The sequence below is a fragment of the Eptesicus fuscus genome, chromosome 7 (assembly GCF_027574615.1).
Source record: "Eptesicus fuscus isolate TK198812 chromosome 7, DD_ASM_mEF_20220401, whole genome shotgun sequence".
Classification (NCBI taxonomy): domain Eukaryota; kingdom Metazoa; phylum Chordata; class Mammalia; order Chiroptera; family Vespertilionidae; genus Eptesicus; species Eptesicus fuscus.
The window spans coordinates 76,441,662-76,455,814 of NC_072479.1; the positions used below are offsets into that span (position 1 = coordinate 76,441,662).

The 14,153-nt window shown below is 38.2% G+C and overlaps 1 pseudogene; it reads left to right on the forward strand.

Moving 5' to 3' along the window:
* The first annotated feature begins 315 nt into the window (after positions 1 to 315).
* Positions 316 to 897, forward strand: LOC114231282 (60S ribosomal protein L19-like; annotated as a pseudogene).
* Positions 898 to 14,153: the final 13,256 nt, after the last annotated feature.

Genomic DNA, 14,153 nt, shown 5'->3' on the forward strand with positions numbered 1-14,153 from the left:
CCCCAACTGGAGCCCAGGATTGAACCTGCAACCCAGGTACGTGCCCTTGACCAGGAATGGAACCCGTGACCCTTCAATGTGTGGGCCGACACTCTAACCACCGAGTTACACTGGCCAGGGCTTGTTCAGATACTTTTGTTAAAAAGAACTAGGAGAATGTGTGGAAAATGATTGGGGCAAAGGGTAGTCAAGGAAAGAGTGATGGGGAAAGGAACAAAGATAACCCCCCCCCCCCGCCCTGAATTAAAAGATAAGTTTGGAGGCAGATTCCAGAGCCATGTTACAAGCTTTTCTTTCACCACTGCAGCCACGGCCATGAGTACGCTCAGGCTTCACAAGAGGCTCGCCTCCAGTGTCCTTCACTGTGGCAAAAAGAAGGTCTGGCTGAACCTCCATGAGACCAAGGAAATAGCCAATGCCAACTCCTGTTAGCAGCTCCAGAAACGGATCAAAACAGGTCGATCATCCAGAAGCCTGTGACTGGCCAGGCTGGATGCTGGCAAAACACCTGGGCCTGCCAAAGGGCAGGCACGTTGGCATGGGTACGTGAAGGAGTGCTGCCAGTGCCCACATGCCTGACGCGGCAGCCTGGATGGGGAGGATGAGAATTCGGTGCCGGCTTCACAGGGCACATTGTGGATCACAGCCTGTACATGAAAATGAAGGGGAACGTTTTCAAAAACAAGCAGGTTCTCATGGAACACATCCACAAGCTGAAGGCAGACAAGGCTCGCCAAAAGCTCCTCACTGACCAGCTGAGGCCCACAGGTCTAACATCAAGGAAGCACACAGGCGCTGTGAAGACCCCTCCCAGCCAAGAAGGGGGAAATCATCAAGACTCTGTCCAAGAAGGAAGAGACCGGGAATCAAAGTTCTCCCTCTCCTGCCTTTACCTAGAGGCCTTGGCAATACCATAGGTTAGTCCTTCCATAAAACAAACCTTTATCTGCCTTTAAAACAAAATGAGTGAAGGGATGAGAGAGTCATGCTCTGGGACACAGCCAGGATGGGAAATGTATCGATGAGAAAATGAAGATGAGACTTAAAAATACCACCCTGGTTATGACTTGGATTCTCCTTAGCATGATTCAAGAGATGCAAGAAACAAGTGGAGTCTAATTCTACTTGTATTTTCACTGTGACATGAGAGAACCAAAGCTTTTCAAGTTAGTCGTTCTTATTCGCATTTTTCAATTGAAACCACTGAGGCACTAAGAAATGGAAGGATTTGTAGGGCTATCCAGCTACTTAAGCAAAGGTTTCCAATTGGAACCTGGATCTCCAAACTCAAGACCTTGGACCTTTTCTCACTAAGAGCACAGACTCTGGAGTCAAACTGCTTACGTTCAAATCACAGCCCTGCTACTTACAAAACATGCCTCAACTTCCCTAATGATTCCTATGTCAGAGGGTGGATGTGAGGATAAATAGGTTAATATATGAGAAAATTTTACAACAGTCATAGTAAGTACTCAATAAATGTAGGTAGCATCAGTAGCAGTACTAGTAGCAATAATAATAATAGTAATAGTAGTAGAAGTGGTGGTAGTAGTAATATTAGTAGAAATCATTTTGCCCCAAGCCTTGTATTTTGCTGGAAAATAAAATTTACAAACTTGATTATGGCTCCTTCTACATGGGAACAGTATATACTTAAGCTTGTTAGAGACACCTTATAATTTTTAATAACAGTTCATTTCCCTTCTAAAATTAAAGGTACAGGTAAGCTCCTTAGCCATTATATCAGAATACAGTCTCAAGTAAACAAAGAAAAGAGTCTTATAAAATTTCTATCGTACCCCAGCCAGTGTGGCTCAGAGGTTGAACATCAGACCATGAACCAGGAGATCACAGTTCGATTCCCCATCAGGGCACATGCCCAGGTTGCAGGCTCGATCCCCAGTGTGGGGCATGTAGGAGGCAGCGATTGATGTTTCACTCTTATCAGTGTTTCTATCTCTCTATCCCTCTCCCTTCCTCTCTCTCTAAAAAATCAATTAAAATAAATTTTTGAAAAATTCTATCTTGAAAGGGGACTTGAAGAGCTCCAGGGCTTGGTTATATGAAAAATAATTTCCGATCCTGCTTTCCTGAATGAGATGATGTTCCTAATTCTTGATCTTGACACACGTGGAAAGTAATACAATTTATACTAATTTTTCCCTTAAAAAGAAAGAGGTAATTTGGTCCCCTTGTTGGAAACAAAGCCTATAGCTAATGAAAGGCTCACACTGGGTCAGACTCCCACAAGAGTAAATAACAGGAAGAGAAAGCTGTTACTCATCCATCCCTTCGTTTGTGTCCTGCAGCTTTAAAAAAGTTTAAAAATCTCCTTCTTGCCATGGCTTCCATTTCACAGGCCTCTTGGGAGAGGGGCTCAGCCACTACTCTGTGCCAGCCAGTTTCATATATGCTGGTTTTTTTTTTTATATTTTTTTTTATTGATTTCAGAGAGGAAGAGAGAGGGAGAGATAGAAACATCAATGATGAGAGAGAATCATCAATCAGCTGCCTCCTGCACCCCTCACACTGGGGACTGAGCCTGCAACCTGGGCATGTGCCCTGATGGGGAATCGAACTGTGACCTCCTGGTTCATAGGGTCGATGCTCAACCACTGAGCCACGCCATCCGGGCCATGCTAACTCTTAGTCCTCACAACTGTGAAACATAGGCATTGCTTATCCCTACTATAAAGTTGAGGAAATTGGGTCTGAGAAAGGCTTTAGTGCCTTCCCCAAGGTCAAAAGCCATAACTGGGTTCATTTAAAGCAGGGGTGGGGAACCTTTTTTCTGCCAAGGGCCATTTGGGTATTTATAACATCATTCGTGGGCCATACAAAAGTATCAACTTAAAAACTAGCCTGCTGTATTTGGTCAAACATTTCACTAACTCACCCCTAATGCCTTGGCAGGGCCCGACCAAATGATTACAAGGGCACCCTGAACGTTCCCCACCCCTAGTAAAGTCACAAAGCTCAGAAGTCCTATGGGGTTCAAACCCTGACTCTCAATTCAGGCTTCTTTGCACCACCTCATAGTTGCCAGGGCTGGAAGCATAAGACAAGGATGGACTTTGACAACAGTTCAGATACCACCAGCTTTTACGCCCTGGTCATCAAGCTACCCCAAAGTGCTGGTTTCCTTGCTAGCCTCCAGTAAGTTGATTTTCACTGTGAACGTTAGGCCTAAAATATCCCTCCAAGGTTAACAACATTTTCCTGCATCCAACCTATTCTTCTACAGCTCTTGCAAGTTATTTGATGAACTAATTTGAGTTTTACACCCTCCTCACTCTCCCATCTGGGTAAGCATATGTTCATCTGGCTACTGAACATTTATTGAGCAATACCATGTGAAAATATCTTTGTTAGGTATCTAAGGTATAGAGGGAAAATGGATAAAGCAAGATCCCTGTCCTACAGGCACTTATAATCTGCTAAGAAAACAAAGTGGAACAGAAATGATCACAGCAGAAAGTCCGAAGTGCTGAGTACCTCAGGAGCATGACAAATATAAAAGGTAAAACACGCACAGAAAATCCACTGAATATGTGCAAGGCGCATTGCTGCGGGAGCTGTACTCTTTCCAGAGATAGAGCTTTTCCAGGGGGGAAATGGAAACAAAAAAGGGCTTGATATTGATCTAGCAACACAGCCATCCAGGAACAGCAGGTTGTTTTGTTCCAAAAATCTATAATGCAATCAATTCCTGATTAAGAATTGTTTATTATTCTTTACAGAGATGATTTAGCGTTTCTGCATCCATACGGCCAACTAATTTCCACTTATTCAATTTTAAAAGGCAATGTCGACTATAGATGTCAAAAGAACAAAGAACACACAGACATTAAGCCGAGCTGGTGTTTGAAAGGGTGTTATGCTCTTTGGGTATGAAAGCATATTGCTTCAGTGCCTAAGTCTCATCTTGCTTTTTTTAACCTGCCACACTTGAAAAAGTCTACCGAAATGTGAATCTAATTCCGTGATCGCAAAGTGGTGTGGTGTTTTTGTGTGTGTGTTGGGTTTTTTTTTTGTGTGTGTGTGTGTGTGTGTGTTTTAGACTAGTTAGGGGAAACTGATGAAGGACATTAGATACAAGGATGCATGTGTAATCACTGATTTATGGATTTCCTCCTCTACCTGCTAATTCATTCTTGCTGGTAGTCAGTGTTCTCTGGGTCTTAACTTTTTTTCCGATCCCAATTATTCAATGTAAACAAATGAAGAGCAAGTATGGGTATTCAGCTTGACTCATTGGAACAGAAGATAGGAAACATTAGTATCGATGTATTGCAGGACTTGCAAGCAAAGCACAACTAAATTTAGCAGCCAGTGATATTGATTTGATTAAAACTGGTTTAGGACTTGTAAATGTCACTGGAACTTAGCAAAATGAATATTATTAAATCCTTCTGGTGATGGGGAAAACTAACAAAGGGATTTGCAGTGGTTTCTGTAATTAATTGCTCTGTCATGATTTATATTAACTTACAGCACAACTCCATTAGCTCAGACCTGTCATCTCTGCTCAAGGAACCACCAAGTAATCACTAGCACATTAAAGAATAAATTAGTTTTTGGCTTGGAGCCTAGTTGTGGAATGTTTCATTTGTGTCTGCTGCAGACATATGTACCTAATAAAGTTGGGACGAATGAGTTAAAGTACATATAGATCAATGTCAGCGGGTTATATTTTAGAGACAATATGCTCAGCATTGTTCATTAAGGCTAATGAATCATGGTCCTTCAGCCGCATCACCTTGTGTTTAGCAAATGCCTCCAGGTAAGTGGAGATGCAAGATTCCTTGAAAATAGGTACATCTCTAGAGAGTTCCCCCTCTTAGCAGTCTGTGGCCTGTGGTTGTAATAATAGCTTCATGTGGTTTTTGTTAACACTTCATTACCCTAAAGTTGGATAAATTATCCTCCTGCTTCTGCCCTACGTGCAAACACGGAGCCAAAGTCTTAGCTACTACTACTTACCGTAGATTACGGGGATTTGTAAGGGTCTATCAAATCATCTTTGACTTTGATAGTTGGATGATGCCTTAAGCAGTGCTTGATAGAGGGCTGTTTTACATTTCAAAGAGAGCTCCGATTGCCTTGCGGGTTTGTAAGCTAAAACTTGAGCCACTTCCTTTTCATTTTAGACCCAGGAAGGCTAAATTGGCACTCAGCTGGCCAGGATGATAACACACGGAGGATAGAACCTGTGAGGCAAAGTCCCGTGGAGGCTGCGCCCAGGAAAGCGTGTGGCCCCAAGAGTTCACCAAAATCTGCAAGGCTCCAAGGGCAAAGTCATTTCAGCTCAAAATCTCTGGGCACTACCCAGACGTTCATAATCTGTCCTGGATCATTTCTGCAATTTGAATCATCAGATGTCAGTGACTCCTTCACAGATGCTCTGCCTGCAGTGCGAAGAGCTTGCCTCACAGGGGCTTCTCCTGCCTGGCTGAATAGAGTGACAAATGTCCAAAACGCAAGAAGACTGCAGCCTCAGCCAGCTGGAAAATGCATACATTATTGAGGATAAAATATGAAGAGTGTGAGTCAACTTATGAAATATGGGGAAGCTTATTTTTGCTCTTATAATGTGCTAAGTGATTAGATTTCATATTTGCAATGAGTGGTGCTGATGGCTTTGCATTTAATTGGAGGAAAACCTGGAAACATTCTTCCCCAAACCCCCCCAAAAAAATTCTATTTGTGTCCTGCATATTACTATATGCCCTTTACTATAGTGTAAGTAATGAACAAAGTAACTTAAAAAAGAAACATTTTCTCCTGAAATAAAACAAATGTTTAAAAAAAAAAAACAGTGGTGGCAGGAGAAGAAGGGCAGTAAAGATAAGACATTAGGAGAGGGGAGGGGTGATGACTGGGAGAACGGTAGCATAAGTAATGGTTCCAGGAGGATACACAAGTTTTTTGTAAAATAGGAATTATTTCTAAATATTGGTTTCAGTTCACTAATAAATGAAGAAAACACTCTGAAGCCACCCTTTTGGTAAAGTTTTCCACTTATTGATGCAATATCCTTACTAAAATCATTTCTTGTGTGCAGATGCGTTTTAAAAATGTCTGGAAAAGCTTCTCCGCCAAGTAGTCTCGTGTTTATTTTTATTTATAAAATAAAATTACGATAATTTACCTTTGTTCCTAACATATCAGTAATTAGGTAAAAAAATTATGTCCCAAGCTAGACTTTCCTAATAATAACAGCCAGCATTTAACATTTGGTCGGTATTTATTAAGAATAAAGTGAAAACATGGGAGGCAAAGAAGGAAAAAAAGTCAGGCCAATGGATTCGTTTGGCTGATTATTTTTTATGACATTGTTCCCTTATTTTCAGGTCTCTCTTCTTTTCATTTGCTCTCAGAGACAAACCGGTGCGTTCACAGAGAATTCACAGAGTCGTGTGCAGACTGAATTAAGAGGCACTACATGTAACACAAAGAGAATCCTTTCCTTAGGCAGTGCTTTGTGATTCCTGCCCTTTTGTTTATGCTTCCCCAAAGGATGCGAAAATATCAAATATAGGTTCTAAATCTATTAGAACAATAGATTCCCTATGGACCTAAAAGAAGCACATGCAGATCAAACACCCACATTTTCTCATCTTTCCTTGATGGCAACACAGAAGCAACTACATTACCCAAACAGCTACAGAAAATAGGGGTGATTTGGAGAGCACTGGCAATCTCCTCTTTCATATTCTTTTGTTTCAGTCAACCAACTAATCATCTAGATAGAGAAATTAAATATCATTTTTTCGTGTTTCTCACATCTGTTGGCCGGTTTTTGTGTAGCTTGATGACTTCAAACAAATTATATAGCTTCCGGCCTTTTTTGTCCGTCCACTTTGAGCTGTGGCAGAAGTTTCACATGCCGGGTTCAGCCCCAAGTCCTTCAGTAAAGCAAATGTTTCATTTTCAGCAGAGCCCACATATTCCATTCAGACTCATTTCTTTCACTGCTAGATGTGAAGAGCAGCTGTGTCTCCTGAGTAGCTAAAGGAGATCCTATGTACAAAGTTAACAAAACACAGCCTGGACAATGGATTTGATCTCTACAGCAGGGAAGCTGTACTTTTCAAATGCAGCTCTTTCTAGCTCCAACAAATTACAGGTCCCTGAAAAGATCTAGTGACCCTTTTTAAGTGTGTATGCTGAACAAGCTCAGAGGTGACCATGACTTAGTGCAGCATGGGAACATGTCGCCAAGCACTATGGGCCAGGATAGACCATCTATGGCATCCAAGCTCCCTCAGTTGGTGGCATTGAGGGGAACTATTAACTCTGCACAAACTGTATACATTCAACCACTTTTGGCTGATTGACAGAACTATTCATCCCTCTATCACGGGGCTGGAGGCTGACACTGATATGTGGGTACTTTCTTCCTTCCCTTGATAAGATACTGTTGGTGTTCTTTAAATATTTTTTGTTTATTTATTAGTTATCATCCCAGTACATGCTTGGAACAATGTACACAAACAAGTGTGGGCAGCCAATTTAAATCTTTCAAACACTGCCACCACTGTTTTTTCCCTATCTATAATGTACTATAATATAGTGAACCCAATTTACTAAAGTATATATCATAAAGGAGAGCTGCCACTATAATTTCAGGTTTATAGTCAATTTTATGACTGGTAAAATTGAACTTTCAGAAGCATTACTAGGAAGACAGTTTAAGGAGCTACTAAGTAAGGGGTAATTTCTTGGACTCGAATTGTAGTTATATTAATCCCAAGACCTAGTAACTCTCTTTATGGAAAGTAGGAGCAACAACCAACACTACTGTTATCAGACAATACAGGAGCTGTGGAAAATGGGCATAGTAATATGCCTTAATAAGTCATGCCTCCTTTATTACAATCTTTGTATCATTCCCTCCCACACTGATTCTGAGCTTGGCCATGTGACTTACTTCGGTCAATGGAACATTGGCCAATGACTTAACAAGGACTTGAAAAGTGCGTGTGCTTCAGGCCTTACTTATTCTCTCGGAATGCAACTGCCATGTAAAAAAGTCTGAGTTAGTCTCCTAAAGACACATGGGTTAGCCTTCAGGCAGCAACAATTGCTTGGCATGGGAGCGATGACATCTTGAACCTTCCAAACCCAGTTGAGCTGCCAGATGATTGCAGTCACATGAGTGACCCCAGCAAGAGTTACAGAAAAACTACCCAACTGAACTCAGCCAAAGTTATTGATCCATAGATTTGTGAGCACATAAAATGGTCATCATTTAAGCTACTTTATTTTGGTGTGGGTTGTAAAGTAGGAAGAGAGAATTGATATGGCAGCAAACTGTCACAGCCACCATTTCTTCTCTCTCTCTCTTTTTAAAGGAAATGAAAGATATATCTGCTTTATTTTTTTTAATATGTTTGTATTGATTTCAGAGAGGAAGGAGAGGAATAGAGAGATAGAAACATCAATGATGGGAGAGAATCATTGATCAGCTGCCTCATGCATGCTCCCACCGGGGATCGAGCCCACAACCCGACCACGTGCCCTGACTGGAAATCAAACCATGACCTCCTGGTTCATGGGTCAACAGTCAACCACTGAGCAACACCAGCTGGGCCATTTCTTCTCTTAAGGTTTGATTATATCTTTGCTCATATTTCTAATCCTGCCTGTTACTTTAGCTTCCCAGACTATTCAACTCATGCTGCATTGTACCTTTCTTTAGTGTCTGAGATGCTATCAATTCAACTCAATTCACCAAATATTTATTGAATATTTATTCTTTGTCCAGCCTTCTATTAAATTAATAAAGATGTTATCAGTTACCTGTTCACTAAATGGACTTCTATTCTAGTCTAGTCTATTTGTGTGAATATATGTTGGACAATACAAGTGTTACAGAGTTACTTTATATGAAAAACACAGTTGATTTTTAAAAGGGAGTTACAGCCTGTAAAGGGAGCTTAATAGACTCATGTGAAAGTGAGTGTTGAGAATAGGAAATGTTCTGAGCCCATTAATGTATAACTACAGGTACTGGGACTGAGGGAAGGATGGTTGAAGGGAAATAAAAAAATCTGCAAAAGAGCCATGAGAATCAATATCAACAAATCTCATGCCTTTACTTTATATCTCCCGTCATTCTCCTTCCTGATGTCTTTTCTTCTAATTCCTTATGTTATTATTTACTTAATAGTTTATGTTTACTATTTTCTTATACTTCCTCTTAGGTTTATTCTAAGTATCATGAAGCTTCAGTATAGATAGAAAACTATGTAAAACACATTGACTTTTTTTTTTATTCCAACTGGGAAAAGCACAGTAGTCCACTGGCATCTCCCCTGCCATAGTGTTTATATCATCATTAGCCACAAAAATCTGGTTGAAAGTGCAACAAAAATAAAGTGGTGGGTGAAGATGAGCCACATGGCTGGACATGCTTCAACAGCAGGCGTCTGGCCAGCCATGTCAACAAATGTGGTCCACATGGCACGGAGCTGTATAGTAGAAATGGGCCATGCAGTAAGGAGAGGAGAAATAGCCAGTCCTCTCAAAGTAGATGCAGCCCTCAACACACTATTTCACCAGCAACACCACCTTACACAATTTTAGGCAGTGTAGCAGCTCCATTCTGTCATGGGAATGAAAATGTTAACCTTTTTCTTACATTATGGCTTCTTCTTTGCTTAATGGGCCATGTCTACCTAGTAATCATGGAGAAAGATGAAATAAAACTTCTGGGTAAAACAGAACCTACATTGTGTCCTGAACCACAGCACAAGAGCAAAATAAAGTGAGGCATTGGCATTTTGAAGATGGAACAACAAAATCACTTCATGCCACCAAATTTTGTTGGACTTCTTTATGCCCAAGCAAGTTTGGCCACAATAGCCAAAAACCCGTAAAGAGCATGGTTAGATTGTCTCAGCACAGCAAATGAGTGACATTTGGTTTAGGAATTCTCAAGTGAAATTGAAAAAAAAAAGTTACTATTCAACACACAGTATCTTGGTAATCACATCTCTATTACTGTGTTCATCTAACTCAGTGATTTTCTACCTTTTTCATCTCACAGCACACATAAACTAATTCCTAAAATTCTGCGGCACACCAAAAAATCGTTTATATTTTTTGCCCATCTGACAAAAAAAAAAACACAGGTATAATTTTGATTCGCTCACACTAGATGGCTATTATTGTATTGACTCTTGGTCATTTTTTTATTTGACAATCTAAATGAAAAGAGGTCAGTACCCCTAACTAGTCAGATAATGCACGTTTTAAAAATTCTTACAGCACACCAATTGAAAACACTGGTCTAACTCTTTAACCCTTTACAGAAAAGTGGCAAAATATTTTCAGAAAGTTCCTTTTATATACAAAAATATTTTAATGATTTTACTCAAGCCAATTTATTAAGTCGAACTATGAATCAAAATCTGTAATAAACTGCATTACTGTACTGATTCCAAAACAGCAAAACTAAATCCACACATATTTTTATGTACAAACCAAAATTACTTTTAAAATTACTTTAATTTTAAAATATTTTACCTTCTTTAATTTTTTTAATATATTTTTATTGATTTCAGAGAGGGAGGGAAAAGGAGAGAGAGAGAAACAGCAACGATGAGAGAGAATCATTGATCCGCTGCCTCCTGCCTACCCCCTACTGGGGAGTGAGCCCATAACCCAGGCACATGTCCTGACTGGGAATCAAACCATGACCTCCTGGTTCATAGGTCGATGCTCAGCCACTGAGCCACACCAGCCTGGCTCTAATTTCATTTTTTAATTACAATTTTTCTTTACCTTTGTCTCTAACTCCATTATTATAATTAAGCATATGTTTTTCTAATAATACTTTGTATATATTTTGTCCTTTATAGTTATCCAAACAATTTTGGAATACACACGGAACTGTAAGATAGGTCATTTACCGAACAGGTTTTAGTGATTTTTGCCATACCTATAGGGGGAACCACGGGGCCCACGTTCAGGCTAGATCTCAGCTTTTTCTCCTACACCAAGCTTCTCCTCTGCTTTCTGGTGCTTTCCCTTAACACACCAATAGGACTGCTTCATGTAACAGAGCTAGGCAATGTTTGCCCCTGGGTGTTGTCTATGGAGGATGTTTTCATATACGTAGGTTCTGGTCTTGCCTGTTTTTACTATCTATATGTATTTATTACAATCTGTTTCTCCACTCTTTTATGAATAAGTTGTATTTGGAATGCTCAGTATGGAGAATTTTGTAAGAGTAACACATTTGTGACATGTCAAATTTAAAATGTAAACCATGAGAGAATAATGTCTTTTCACTTCAATATTTTATGATTTTTCTGGAACCTGAAGAGGTCAACAAGTCTGAAAGATAAAATAAATATATGAAAAGGATGTATTCTCTATCTTCATTACTGTAGAAAAGATTTACAAAATGGAAATCTGAAACAATACCTAAAAATATATTTGGAAACTACATACTATAATTCATTTTAGTGTGTTATTTTTTAAATTAATATGTGAAAAATAAAAAAAAATATATAAAATGCCCTTAGCATTTAATTCTAAAGGTATTATTCTTTTCATAAAACCAGTAGTTTTTATATGTCATCAAAATATTAAGCCAAAATGGCCAAAGTATAGTCTAAATTATCTAAGAAACTGGATTAAAAAATTAAAGCCTTTCTACACTAAAAAAGACAAAATATATTATTTTTCTTTAAGAACATTTTTGTTTGCCCATGTAGAACTGCTCAACAGTTCTAACATACATAATAACATGGAATTAAAGTATGTAGTATTTCTTATCTAGCATGTTATTATATACTGGAGGCACAATGCACGAAATTCATGCAAGAGGCTCGGCCCTCTCAGCTGCAGCGGCTTGCCTCAGCCCTCTCAGCCCTGGCTTCATCTGGAAGGACGTCTGAAAGGTCGTTTGGCTGTTTGGTCTAATTAGCATATTACACTTTTATTATTATAGATGTTAGAACTATTGAGTGTTGTATCTAGCATAACTATTATGTTCCTTGTACTTAGTTTTTTTTTATCCTTTAGAGATATTTGAAATCCATAATAATATTTAAATCATAAAATCAAACTAAAGATATTGAGGTATGCTTATTATTTTTTTCTTGAGTAAACTAATTAAAAGCTACATAATTTTCAAGACTCTCAGGCTAAACATAAAAATATTTTCTGATACCAACTTGAATGGACTATGTTGTTTAAGCCTTAACACAAATATGTGAAATTCTCATGCTACTTTATCATTTACAAAGTACCAATCTCAAAGAAAGCTGTTGTGTGTTTTTTTAATTGAAAATAAAAGCAAAGATTTAATCCTAGAATTTTTATTTTTTTTTTTTTTTGCCTTTCTTACTGAAAAAACTTACACAGAAAGATTTAAACTGTCTTCAACATAGGTGGCAGCTAAAGGGAGATAGGAGACACAGAGAAATGAAAACAGAAACAGAGATCATAAAAGAGAGGGAGAAAAAGTATTTTTAAAGATAAGGAAATAAGAAAAGAAGTTTAATGTAAATGTGATACAGTCATGATGATTTAACTCATACGTAAGTACACAGGGCAAAAAAAAAAATGGCCACATAAATGCGCTGGGTAAACATTAAGGATACAGAAAGGAGCCATTTATTGCTCTGTAACCTCAGCGGCAAGCAAAAATTATTTCCTAAATAACAGATTTCCAGGCTTGCTGAATTATTGTGTAACAGAGGGACAATAACTTCCACTGAATTTCTCCCTTGGCTATCCGTAAAATGAGCAGCATGAACTAGATCCAGGTAATCTTAGGTGCCATTTTCAGAAAACTCAATCCATAGAAACTTTCTGTGGAAAACAGAGTCACTGATAGTTCAGGTTTGGAGAGTTTTAATTAATTACCTAAGTGATTAAAATCTAAAGAATGAGAGAAAATAGCATCATGCTAATTAAAAAAAATTTATAACACTTTTGCTTTTGTCCCTTTTATCTCCTATCATCATGAAGGAGTACATAGTTATGTCAGATATTTTTCAGAACCTCTATTGCTAAGAAAAGTTAATTCAGATATCAGAAAAATTTTATCTCATGAAATACTGAGATTTCCAAAGAATGCTTAAATCTAACAATGTCATAAGTCAATTTTAAAATTTGCTTCTATCAGTAATGGGAACAATAAGTGGGAGATGACAAACTTATATTGGCTTTTATATTCTTTCATACATCTGTTTAGTAGGTATTTTGCCTGATTCAGACATATGGATTTAGTTAATAAAGTCTTTTTTTTCAATATTTATGCAATTTTAAACTCACTATAACCTACCATTATGACTTTACTGGTTGGCAGTAATTTTGTCAAACATTACAATTTTTATTCGAGTATTCTTATAAAAATAAACTATTTAGATATAGATTCAGATAAGTGCTCATGTCCTTAATTATTTACATAGTGTTAGAAATGTAATCATTTTTTTCCTTATAAAGAGTTCAACTTGTTTTATAGCTCCATATTGGTATATTATGCTTTTTAAATAACACTTCAAAAAGTGAGAGAAAATAAAAAATTAAGCTTAGATCATATGTCTTGTAAATAATATAGCAAGGAAATTAAAGTTGTTTAACCTAGTAAAAACATTATTTAGGTGACTACTGATCCATCCTTTTAAAAAATCAAATAAGTATTAAAACTTTAAACCTTTATATCTAGTTCTAATTCAAGAAGATAAATTGAAGACACTGCAGAAAACCATATTCCCAGAGAAAACATTGTTAATATAACACAGAAGTAATTTTTAAAATGAAATAATAGAGAAAATTACAGCTGAGAATATGCTATCTTCAGAGCTGCAGAGGAAGTAAATGCTGATCTGCCCAGTGTCCCCTGGGCAGACTTCAGGTTCAGAACTGAGATATCCTATGGAGGAAAGGAATTCTAAATATGACTGAAACCAGAAAATTAACTGAAGGTCTCTTTATGCATTAGGCAGCCAGCATTTACCTCCAGGCAAAAAAAGGTGAGAGAGGGAGATGTTTCCTATAAATAAGTGACAGAAGATGTTGGAAGAGAGCTCAAGATTCAAGTGAGGATACTGATCCCACAGAATATTTGCATTTCTTCTGGATTTGGAAAGCCCTCATTCTATCAATAAAACGTTTTACCCACTTATTCT